Here is a 12,110-nt window from a genome sequence, read left to right as displayed (position 1 = left end):
GGAAGGAGGAGGGAGACAGGGCAGATCAAGGCCATATTAGGCCAATTTCTGATACAGTCAATTTTGTTTATATTGGTGCCGATCCAATATCGAACCAAGGTATCGGTGCACCGCTAGAAATCAGCACATGTAAAACTTTCAAATAGCCTGAAAGCAATTATATCAGCATTCAATGCTTAGATATATTTTTGTTTCCACAGAACAGGGATTCTCAGCCTAGATGCCAAACACCCTAGGGTGCCTTGAGACATTTTCAAGGGTGCCGCAGAGTACCAGATGTTAGCACTGTTATGTTATCAAATATGTTTCACAAGATCAACAAAGAGATTTCAAAGAGCAGTCCAAAGTGTCAACAAAATTCTGACGTTGTCTTTCTGAGTTTTGTTAGAGCTAGGGGTAGGCACCCACCATTTTAGGAGGTGGGCAAAAGAAAAAAAAAAAATGAACGGCACTTCAAAGGCCAATCTGAAGAAATGGAAAATTAACATCAATACCTAGATGATTTGAGCATTGACTCATTTCCCAATGGCATTATGCCAAGGCACTGATCATTTTGAGCAAACTCACCTCACTACAGAGGGGGCGGATGAGAGAAACAAAAGGGAAAGAGCTGTGACCTGCCAGCACCAGAGTCTACTCCTTCCTGGAGCTATTTGCCTCATCTGCAGAGAAACATGTAGCTTTCAAATCAGCCCCTTAAGTCATCTATGGACTCACTGATGACTTCCCTATTTACTGAAAGACTGTGCCCCAGGGACACAAACACGGGGGTGGGGCAAACCAAGAGAGACCTCAAAATTGGAAATTACTAACCTATCTCAGGTTGTCTGATGCTGACAGAACAACACCGAAGAGAAAAGCCCACGCAGTTCATCAGCCATGCTCATATACAGCTGAAGCCAGAGGGTGACATCACGGATGCCCGTCGGCCGGCTGAGTTAAAAGCTGGCACTAACAGGGAGACTGGGAGAGCGGGAAAGGCAGCAGAGGCTGCAGATGTTCTCCACGCCAGCAGCAGGCAGCACCAGCAAGTTGAAGGAGACCCCAATCAGGTAAGGACCATCCGCACAGCAGCAGCTGTCCAACAACTTCACGGGCTGCACCAGATTGCCGGGGGGGAGTCCCATCAGGGAACCAGCGGCAGAAGTGGCGGAGGAGAAGGCGGCCCAACACCCCGGGCTCCAGCTGCATAAGGTAGTAGGAAGGGAGCAGACAGAGAGGAGCAAAGGGAGCTCCCACCAGACACAAGGAGGGAAGCAGCATCAGGGGATGCAGCCAGACATTGGCTCCAGGGCAGGGAGAGGAGAAGGACTGTGTGCTTTGATCTCCCTCTTTTCTACCTGCCTCCTTTTTATTTTCATTGTGCCCTGTTTTCTTTGGTCTTCTCTGACTAGTGTACTACACCATGTCGCTCTTTTCAGTTTGTTTTCTTCTTAGTCTTGTTTTGAGTGGTAACCTGGAGCCCTGAGGTCTGGAGGACAAAATGAGCCACAAGGGTCGCTCACAGGAATTAGGTGTCAGCAGCATTGAGCATAAAGGGAAGAGCTGGAGAAGGCGAATGTCCTATGGACAAAAGAAAATAGCACCAGGTACCTGAGAGAGTAATGAGGAAAGACCATCAAGACCAGAAGGCACATCGCATTGACATCAGGTGGCCTATTTAAGGCTGGCATATAGATGGGGTGTAGGGGAGGTGGAGCCCCACAAATATCCATAAGGAAGAATGACCTATGACGAGGAACCTCCAAATGGGAGACCCCAACACTAAGGTTACATTCAAAGATGTGGCAGACAAGTTCTGGGGTACTCCCCAAGGAGACTGCAGTCCCTACCAGAGGTCACACAAAGCATCTCTGCATCCATCATCAGGTGCCTGCGCCAAGGTGGCACGTGAACAGATTTTTCGAAGCAAGATGGGCACAGACTGTCATCCTTGTACTGAGACACTACTGACCGCAATAACAAGTTCTTTGCAACAGAACTGCTCTATTATTTTTCCTTAGTCAAAAACAACTGAAAACAAAGAGCTGGTATTTTCTGAGGCATGACTTGAATCTAAAAAGGTTGAGAACAACTGTCATAGAAGCAGAAAAATTTCTGTGCCAATATAACTGTCTGTAAGAGTCTTCCATTTTAGGTATACTGGTTTCAAAATGAATATAGTTAAAGCAATATTAAAACCACATTGCCAGCCCTAATTTCTATAATGAGGAGTTTTCAGTAAGCATCACCTTAAAAAAGTTAAAGGATGCTTAAAATTAGGCAGACATGATACTTCAGCTTAAGGAAAATATTCTGAATTACATGTTCATTCCAATTTCAAGTTACAATTCATCTTCAGAAAAATCAGCATTTTAATTTACATTCCCAAAGAAATGAGGCTTCATCCATGAACACTTCTACTTCATTTTTAATGCAAAAAAGTTCTTTTACAACCACAGCAGAAGTTTGTGCACACGTCCACAAAAAATAAAAAGTTTTATCTGCCTACAGAATAGATACATGCTTTTCTCCTTTGTAAAAACGCATGGAGAGAAACAATTAGTCCTGTCTACCTGCACTACAAAATCAACAGAGATATGCTGTGAGGCCAAGTGAATCTCCATGGGTTAGGAATCAGGAAAACTAACCCCACCTCCACCGAACCTCAACTTGACCAACCAAGAAAACTCCCCTGCACACTTGCCTCCAGTCCCATCCACCCCAAGACTCCGTCTTTCTGAGCAGTCACTGTGCTTTACCTCTTTCTAAGGGAGTGGAATGACCTGGAAACACAGAACATGAAGAAGGAATCTGTGCTGCTTCAATCAGAATTAAGTTTGCCTCTTAACTAGTTCTCTTCAGGGAGATATGATACCCCTATGATACACCTATTGCACACTACCACTTTCTTTCATACAACTCATATGCCACGTGGCCATTTTATAAACAGCTAGCTAAGCCATGTTGGAAGAAAGGAAGAAAGGGAAATGCATGGTACTCCAAATAAACGGGCTTTTTCCCTGGAAAAAAAACTGTTCCCCTTTGCACATGGAAAGGTAACAGACATCAAGCAACAAGACAAGGAACTCAGTGCAATTTTTCTGGCAGAAACATTTAAATCCAATCAAACGTTTAAGCAAAAGCATTCCTTAGTCCAAGGAACACACTTAACGCAAGACCCAGATGAGATTTCGCTTTCATTACCAGGTTTAGCCTTATTAAAATTTTTCTGGGATTCCCCTGCCAGAGTTTTAGCCAGTGACATTGCAGTTATCCCAGTTCTTTGGCTCCTTAATGATGCAGCAGAGGTCATTTTTCATGAGAAGGGAGGCACCTCTAATGTTGTTTTTGTCAGTCAATGTGCAGTTGAAACATAACATGTCAATTTAATGTAATATTAAAAAATTGTAATGTCAGACCAGTTATATGGCAGAGATAAAAATGACCAAGAGGTTACATGAGCAGAAAATAGCAGAGGATAGCAAGACAAGACAACCAGAAAGTCTTTAAGGGTAGAAATAGACACTGCCAAATGAAGCAGATCAGCAGTGCTGGAATGAATCCTGACACCGTTGATCAACTTTACTGGGTGAAGTGCACATTGCCTGTTGCCCTACCCATTGATCTTGTCGGATAACAGGTGACTTGCTCCCCAGTTCCAGAGATGTACCCTCAGCCATCTCCAGGACTCCACCAGTAGTGCCCTGGCTTTCCCTGCTTCCAGAGATGCACCCTAGGATCTGAGGCATATTCCTGGAAGTGGGGGAAGTCAAGGTTCCTCACCAGCAGAGATGCGTCCCCAGCAACCACCAGGAACCCTAAAGATTGTCAAGCGCATGTCTATGGAAGTGGGAAACACGTCACCTGCTGTTCCACTAGTTCAGCGGGCTGGGCAATGGGCAATGTGTGTTTCACTCAGTGAAGCAGATCGGCTGTGCCAGGACTCATCCCAGCACAGCTAATTGTTTCATTTGGCGATGTCTGTTTCTAGCCTTAGAAACTTCCTGGTTGTTTGCTGTTCTCTACTCATGTAACCTCTTTGTCATTTCTATCTCTGCCAGAGGCAAATGTCTGGAAGTGGGGAAAGCCAAGCATGCAGTCTCAGGACTTAACCCTGCACAGGAATTCCTGGGGCATGAAGGACTGAGCCCCTCAAGCCTTGGGGGCACCTACCCAGGGAGGCAGGAGAATACAGGCAGCTCTGGCTGCCCAGGCTCTGCCACCATAAAGCAAATAGATGTCCGCCACAATAAAACAGTACAACTAATTACACACTGCATTGCAACAAAAGATACGGATGTCTAGTTGTTGTTACTTTGTCATCATAAACCTTTTTATGGTGGCAGAAAGGCAACAAGAGATGACATCTGTTTCCTCCCTCTGTAAAAAGGCCGTATGCACAATTGCAAGTCCACTCAATCACTAAGGAATAATGGGGAAAATAAACAAGACAAAGGGTTTGAAAGTTATTTGATTTCCTTGCAACAGACTTCACTAAAGAGAAAGTTTGCATCCCAAGGTTACCTTGTAGCAATCAAGGCACACAATCCTGTTCTTAAGGAAGTCTTATACGTTTCTAAGGACAAAAAGTATTCAAAAGAGCTTTAGAATAAGATATAGATATCTATATATAATGTCTGTATCACTATTGATATAGATATGTGTCAAGCAAGGGATCTGTGGAGTCGGTACCAGTTTTCCTGATCTCTAACTCACGGAGATTCACCTAGCTCCACAGCATATCTGTGTTCTTCAGTGCAGGTATGTGTATGAGTATGTGTGGCATATGTGTATGTGAGAAAGCTGTTGAAACCATAACTCCAAAACTGCAAATGCTCTGCTTAGGAAACTCCAACTGTAAGATCAAGATCTGCATAATACAGTCTTAAAAATTATCAACTATTCCTGAAAATTGGCAGATACAAAGAATTTTAGAAATAGATAATTCCTGAGAGGAGTGGAAAGAAGTACTATTGTGCTTTTTATCAATCAGGAAAAAGTTAGCCAACTGCATCCCTAAAGGCAGATTATTTAACCCTCTATGTAAAAACAAAGTAGCATACCTTCAGATGCCAACAACAGATAAGGAAAAACAAGTGAGCATTCCTAAACAAAAAGAGTTTGGAATCCTTGGTTAACAGAAACAGAAACCTGGTGATCAGCAATGAACAGCACTGGAACAGTAAAAAACAGATTCAAAATGTAAACACCAAGAAGCTTAAAAAAAAAAAAAAAAAAATCAGTGCTTTTTGAAAAGCATCCTGATAATTTGGGAAATAAGTTAGGCTGCAGAAAGGTATTACATTTTGCACTAAACAACAACAAAAAAAACCCCAACATCTAACTGTTTTAAGCCAACTGAAATTTTGGATGTTCCAATAGAACTTCTAATGATTTAATCAAAACATGACTAGGATCATTCACCAATGTACCCAGCCTTTTAGCTTCTCACAGCATTTGACAAGCAGCATATACAGCAAAAAATCCCCCATGTGATGGTTGCTGTGGCTGTAGCCAACTTATCACCACAAATCTTTTCTGACACAGAGAATCAAGCCACAAAAGAAAGAAAAGCAGAAGACTTTTTCTTCCCCAGAAGAGAACGCTCAGCTTTTTATAACATATCAGGTAACTGGCAAATGTAATACTGCCATTCTGTCTGAATCCCAAGGTACCATTTCCTATAGTCCTGGTACGAATTCTTCTATCATTTAAATAAGAAACAGAAAACAAACTTTATTTTCATCAACTCAGCAACTCCAAAGACTGGACAGTGGTTACATACAGACAGTCTGAGAAGAAATATGCGTAATATTCCTCTTGGTGCATCAGGGGGCTTATGTATATACTCCAGTGAGTTTGACTCTAATAACATGAAACAAAATGTGTTAGAGAATATATTTTATTAGAACAGTTATATTAGTTGGGAATAACGTTAGCCAAGCCTTCTGGCACAATGTGGCCTTCCTCAATTCTGGGACAGAAGCAGATACAACCTAACCTAAGTATCAGGTCGAACAATTACTTCTGTTTAATTCCATTATGTAAATGAAAATTCACAAAAGAGGAAGAGAAAGAGGACAGGAAACCTGTGGAACAAAGATAAGTTATCAGAAGTAGGCACAGACAAAATAAAGATCAATTGAAATATATCAGCCTAATTCTGTAAAAGAGAAAGACCATTCAAAAGGAAGAATGTCATTATTACTTGAAGAGAAGTTAACAGGCAGAGCAGGTAAATTGTAACAAGCCATAAAACCATCATCCATGTTAAGTGCATGACTTTAATGTCCAATAAAGCTATGAATTCTTGCTCCCAGGCCACTCTTCTGAAGATACTGCGTAGGTTTACTTTGAGTATCAGGCCTCTGAAGTCAAAAACAGTGATTTACCTGCTCTTAGTTCAGGCTATGCCCACTTCTTTCCCAGACTGAAGGAAGGGCATTTGTGTCTAAAACCTTGCCTAACATCTTCCCCTAATATGTCATTGGTTCAATAAAATATATCAAACAAACCTTGCTTCCTGCATATTTCCTGGACTATCATGGCCACAACACTACACAAATAAGCCAGGCATCCTTACTTTTGGCATTACTTAAAGCAGGACTGACCAACTTCTGGGCTAACAGGGGCTGCATAAGCCACAGACCAGGGGTGGGAATGTCACTCCTCACACAAGCTGTTCACCATGCCAGCAGCCCTCCCGATTCCATTCCCACAAATGTGAATAGCCTCCCCCCACCCCAAGCAATCCATGAAAGCAAAAGCAGACCAGCTCCCTCACCTTGCACACAGCCCCACCTCCACCTCCCAGCTAGGCATGCCTCATGGCAGCCCTTCCCCACTGTTGCACAGCCCAACTCCTCCTTTTGCGATGCAGTATGGCACCCCCGAGTCCCTGCTGTGCATGCAGCATGGACAGCCTAGCTCCCTCCCACTCTGCTACCCCATCCCCTCCCCAGGAGCAGGGGCAAGAAGCAGAAGCTAGAGAAGGAATGGGGGGAGGCCAGAGACCCCAGCCACCACCTCAGTAAGAAAAAGAACCTCATGGCTGCAGCCCGCCATTTAGAAAGCCCTAACTTAAGAGAAGTACAGCTATCCAGGCTACTCATTAAGAGTTATTGCATGATTCAGAGACAAAGCATGGGTTAAGAAATAAAGAAAAACAGTGTGCCCTGCTAATTCTTTTGAAAGAAGAACCATTTACACAGCTACACCGCAACAGAAACCTATGAAAGCATAATTTTCCTCTTAGTATTTTTTTACCCTCCCCAAGGGTTTGGGTTGGGGTTTTTTTTTAAGTCAATCAAAATCCTCTCTTCTGCAATTACACAAGTTAATTATGTCCTGTAGGGAACCATACAGAATTTGCAGAGATGGATGTTTCCCCACCTCTGCTCCCCGATCTCTAACCTCTGTGAGAGGATATGTTTGTTTGTGTTAAGTAAGGGAGCATCCCTTGCATGTTTAAAGCATTATTTTAATTAATATTAGACTGTACTGGTTAGAGTAGATTGCCCTGGTTTGTTGCTCAAGTGCATTTCATTCTCTACAAATTATCTTGCCTAAAGCCAACTCATGCTAAGTGTTAGAAATAGTTCTAAATTGTTTTTTTTTTTTTATATAAATTATTTGCATCACATACACACAGTAGCAGTTGTCTCAGTACATAAACATTAATAGGAACTGTTTATTTATAAAAAAATCTTTCCGTAACTAAACATTTAACATTGTTTTATTTATTTCCTACAGTTGCAAATGATCTACATATTTTCCAACATTATGGGGGGCAAAACCAACAAAACCCATATCATTACCCCACAGAATTAAACCAGCCTCTTGTATTAAGTGATCAGATCTGTCTAGACATCATATACAGGAACATCACTTTGATGCAGTGCCCTGTTGTGGAGGGTTTGCCAAACAACAGGATAATAAACATTTAGGTTTTGGTGAAAAAGCAAACCACACCATGAGGTCTAATTTACATACAATTTTGTGTATGTAGCTTTTGATATCAACTAGATGACACACTTCTTTTCAAGTCCATAGTGTTTAAATAAAATGTATTTTTCCCTTGTAATTCTCAAAAGATTTCCAATGCATTCACTGCACAATCTAAGCAAACAACAAGCCCACACCATGCACACCTTTCCACTCCCAGAGAGGCTCAGCGCACAGAACAATTATTTTACAGTAAGGATGGATTCTGTGGGAAAGAATTCAAATAAAGTAAAAAAGAAAAAGCCTTTTCAAGGGGCTGAACCTGCAGTCCTCTTTGGGTGAACCTACTCACACAAGTAATTTTACTCAAATTAAAAGGTCCATTACAAACAAAGGTACTGCTCATGCCATAAGTATTTCCAGAATCAAGGCCTCAAACAAAAAACAAACAAACAAGAATTTGTCTCCAGGAGTCCTACTCAAGCACTGGGGTAAGAGAGGGACTCCTGAAGTTAGTTAGAAATGTTCCCACTGACTCCAAGCGCTCAGCCTGACTCCTATTATAGTAAATATTTACTATCAAATATTTAGTGTTTCCTCATATGCAGAGCCCAAAATGGAATAGCTTGCCAAACACATTCTTTTTCCAAAGAAGGCTCTCTGCTCCCACTCACAACTTTCTCTCCTTGGAATTTTTATATGTATATGGCAAATTCTTATATATTGAGCATTCTTTCCTGTGTTTAAGGAAGGAAAGGTGTGTCAAATTTTTGGAAAACTTCAGCTTCAAAGCTACATAACACCACATGACTAATTCCTGGAAGGAAAAGAACAACAATATAGGAAGGCTCCATGACACATAAGAAAGCTGGTACAAATTAACAAAAATAGAAAGGATGTAAACATTATGAAAAGCATGACTGAAAGAGCGACCTAATCCTAAGAATCATTAAAGAAAGACAAAAGAGAGAAACTGGTAATCATAGTTATGTATATTGCCTACATTTACATGGCCCATGTAGGTGCTGATGTGTCTCCCATCTCTGCACTATTAAAGCACTGCCAGGAAAGTTTCCTATACTTCTGTAAAATCCTTTCAACAGAAGCATGCCCAAAAAAAAAAAAAAAAAAAAGAGCTGAGGTTAAAGCTACTTCATGTCAAAAAAGCCACAAACAAACAATATAAAGCAGCAGTTGAAAGACTTAGGCTACATACAGATGTTCTGTTTCTATTAGGAGAATTGCCATTCTCCTGGTAGAAACCACAAGTGCACAGATATTCTAACTTTTTCTCCAAAGACAAAAACAGCTATTCTGCAAGAAAAATAACCCAACTCCAACCAGGCAGAAGTCACTCCCAGGAGAATTTCTCTCAGGAGAACCCTGCACCTTCCCAAGACCAGGGACTTGCCTGCAGCTTAATACCTCCAGGGGCCCAGGAGTAGAAACATGGGGAAAGGCTCCTGTGTCTTCTGCAGCCAGGGTCACCCCATTGTGGAAAAAGCATAGGGAGCAATTGCTCCCACTCCTTTGGGAGACTAGGAAGGGAAGGGAGCCAACTCCTCATATGTTGCCAGCTGCTCACATACCAGAATCCCTGCCCTGCAAGACACAGAAGGGGGTACTGTCCCTCCCAGAACAGGACGACTGGAGCAGCCCATGCTTTCACCACACCAGGGTACTCCCATCTCCTGGAAGGTGCAAGGAACAGGGGAAAGGCGGCAGATTAAAACTGAGCATCTGTACTGCTGCTTCTCCCAGAATCATTCCTAGAGATGGAAATTTCCCAGTGCTAGAAATGAACATTTGTACACAGCCTTAGAAATTTGGAGAACTGGGAGCAGGACATCTAAGCAGAAAGGATGAAAACCCTTACTAATTTATTTAACGTTTTCTTTTGCATTCTTTTCATGTAGACAGCTTAAGTTTTGCTAATTGTAATATATTTCATTTGGCTCGTGAAAGGGAATCTTGCAACTGAATCTTAGAGGGTATTAGATTTTACTACAAAAGCTATGCCTGGACTAGAATAACTGTGTTATTATTGCTGTCTTCTGAGATTTGGGTTTTTTAATGTTTTATGTAAAATTGTTTTGAGAAATAATGAAAATAATACCACAAAATAAAAGCCATTAGAGAGAGACAGGATAAAGCAAGTGTAATGGTACAGAAGCTATTCACATGAAACCAGCAGACAGGAACAAAAGAGGAAAATTTCAGAGAAAAATGGGAGGTAATACACTAGGAAAAGAATGTGCATATGGCATAAAAAATTAAAGCAATTGTATGTGTCTCTAGATATTTCTGCTGTCATTCCTGCCCACCAAATTAATGTATTCTGTTGTTCAAAATGAAAATATTAGCTTTTATGCTTTATTCAATCTCAGGCTTTTGGAATTAAAGCAGTTCCCATTTTGTGTTTTCTTTCACAACCCCAGTGATTTGTTTCTCCTTACAGTGGCACAGGGTGCTTTCAACTACTAGTTCATCTGGAAGGGTTTTTCACCAGAGATACAGGGCATTCTTAAATGAATAAAATCAGCTCAGATCTTTAACTGGAGTTCATAAGCATAACTGCGTTTACTTCACTTGACCTATTCAAGTTAAAGCCACCTGAAGATCTGGCCCACAGAACTTTAATCCAGTTGGGATTGTTAAAACCTTCTTCAGCTTTTCTCTAAGCATTATGTGGGTTTTCACGTTTCAACACTTTATTTTTTTACTAATTAAGGACATTTATATTCTTAATCCCAAATTCAGTTTAGTAAGTATTCCCTTCCAAATAGCCAGGTTTCATTACCCGCAGAATTTGGAACATTCTTCCATGCATACTAGCCGACTGCTCTCTATTCACTCCACACACAACATTTCTTGCTTACTTCAAAAAGCTAGGCAGTGCAGCTAGTTTAGAATCAGCTACAAGCAGAAGGCAGGCTGGGGTGGCACATTAGAGACTGACAGGTTTAGAGATCCAGAATCAGATACAGTATGGCATGTACCCATTATTTTGAAGAGCTCCGCAAAGTATTTTCTCTTGTCAATTCTACCTACGAGGGTCACGAGCACCCTTCATTCTGCTGACCAGGCCTTCTCTGTTGGCAATATTGTCCTGTTAGCTCAGCAGTTCTTCTAGTCACAAATACTGGCTCCATCCTACCACTCTCCCTTTAACAATTCCTAGGGTGAAAAAATAAGCTGTCCCCACAAGTCTGTAGTTCATTGCTAACTTGGCTGACAACAAAAGCAGAAAAACCACAAATGATAGGGGTAAGTAAATTATAAAAGCTTTTCTGCCCTCTCTTATAGCAACCTCCATATTAAAACAGACAAACAAATACAATCACACTGCATAACACACTAAGCAAATTCAGAAATTTGAGTTGCTGCTAACATAAAAATAAAGCATTGTAGGTAGCCAGCTGGGTCCTATATTACGTCCTGGGTTTGGTACCCAAATAGGGATAATAATTATCCTTCTTTAGTTTTAAGATCTGCTAATCAAGAGTACTATCAATGTGAAATTAGTCTTGGGTCTCATAGTATTTCACTTGCTTACTCCATCCCTTCCCTGAAACCTGTGATTTGCTGGCATGCATGCCCAGACAGCTAACAACAGCTGCCAGTCAGAGTGCAATAGCAGTGTAACAGTGATTCCTCACGCCAAGCCATCACTTGTGCAATCCTGCGCTTTTCTTGTTTGGGGGAAGTCAGGAAAGTCCAGTCTTGAAGACCCCGTCGGTCCTGAAGGAATAACCCCGCAGAGGTGAGGAAGTGAACTCTGGTGTTGCAGGCGCCTTACTAAGAGGGCAGACAGGATATAAAGCTGTCAAATCCCTCTCCTCTTGAGGGCCCGAAGCAGGACTACACCACCAGTCTCCCCAAGCCCACGGGGGCCTCATGGCAACGTGTCTTCCTGGCCACGGCAGCTCTGCACAACTTCAGAAGTTTACACTGCAGGCGCCTTACAATACACTGTGGATCTCAAGCCAAGGCACGCAGCCGGGAAGGACACACAAGCCCGGCGGGACAGACTACCGCCCCTCCCCCAGGAGCGGGGCAGGCACTTACCTCGGGCGGCCGCAGCCTGGGCGCTTGGGCGGCAGGGAAGGTGGGCGGCGGCGGGTGGCGGCGGCCCGTGGTGGCCAGGGCGAACAGGGCGCCCAGCGCGAAGGCGGCGGCGCCGC

The 12,110-nt window shown here is 42.4% G+C and overlaps 1 protein-coding gene across 2 annotated transcripts in view; it reads right to left on the bottom strand.

Annotated features, from left to right (window-relative positions):
* Positions 1–12,041, bottom strand: part of SNX25 (sorting nexin 25) — a 129,899-nt gene extending 117,858 nt beyond the window's left edge. For both annotated transcript variants that reach the window (XM_019534696.1, XM_019534697.1), the window contains exon 1: positions 11,995–12,041. The gene's annotated coding sequence lies outside the window, so the exon portion shown is untranslated. The remainder of the gene's footprint in view (positions 1–11,994) is intronic.
* Positions 12,042–12,110: the final 69 nt, after the last annotated feature.

This window comes from Crocodylus porosus, unplaced genomic scaffold (assembly GCF_001723895.1).
Source record: "Crocodylus porosus isolate Cpor-Errol unplaced genomic scaffold, CroPor_comp1, whole genome shotgun sequence".
In the NCBI taxonomy this organism is placed as follows: Eukaryota; Metazoa; Chordata; order Crocodylia; family Crocodylidae; genus Crocodylus; species Crocodylus porosus.
The sequence above is the reverse complement of the archived record's forward strand: the minus strand, read 5'-3'. Positions and strand labels throughout refer to the sequence as shown.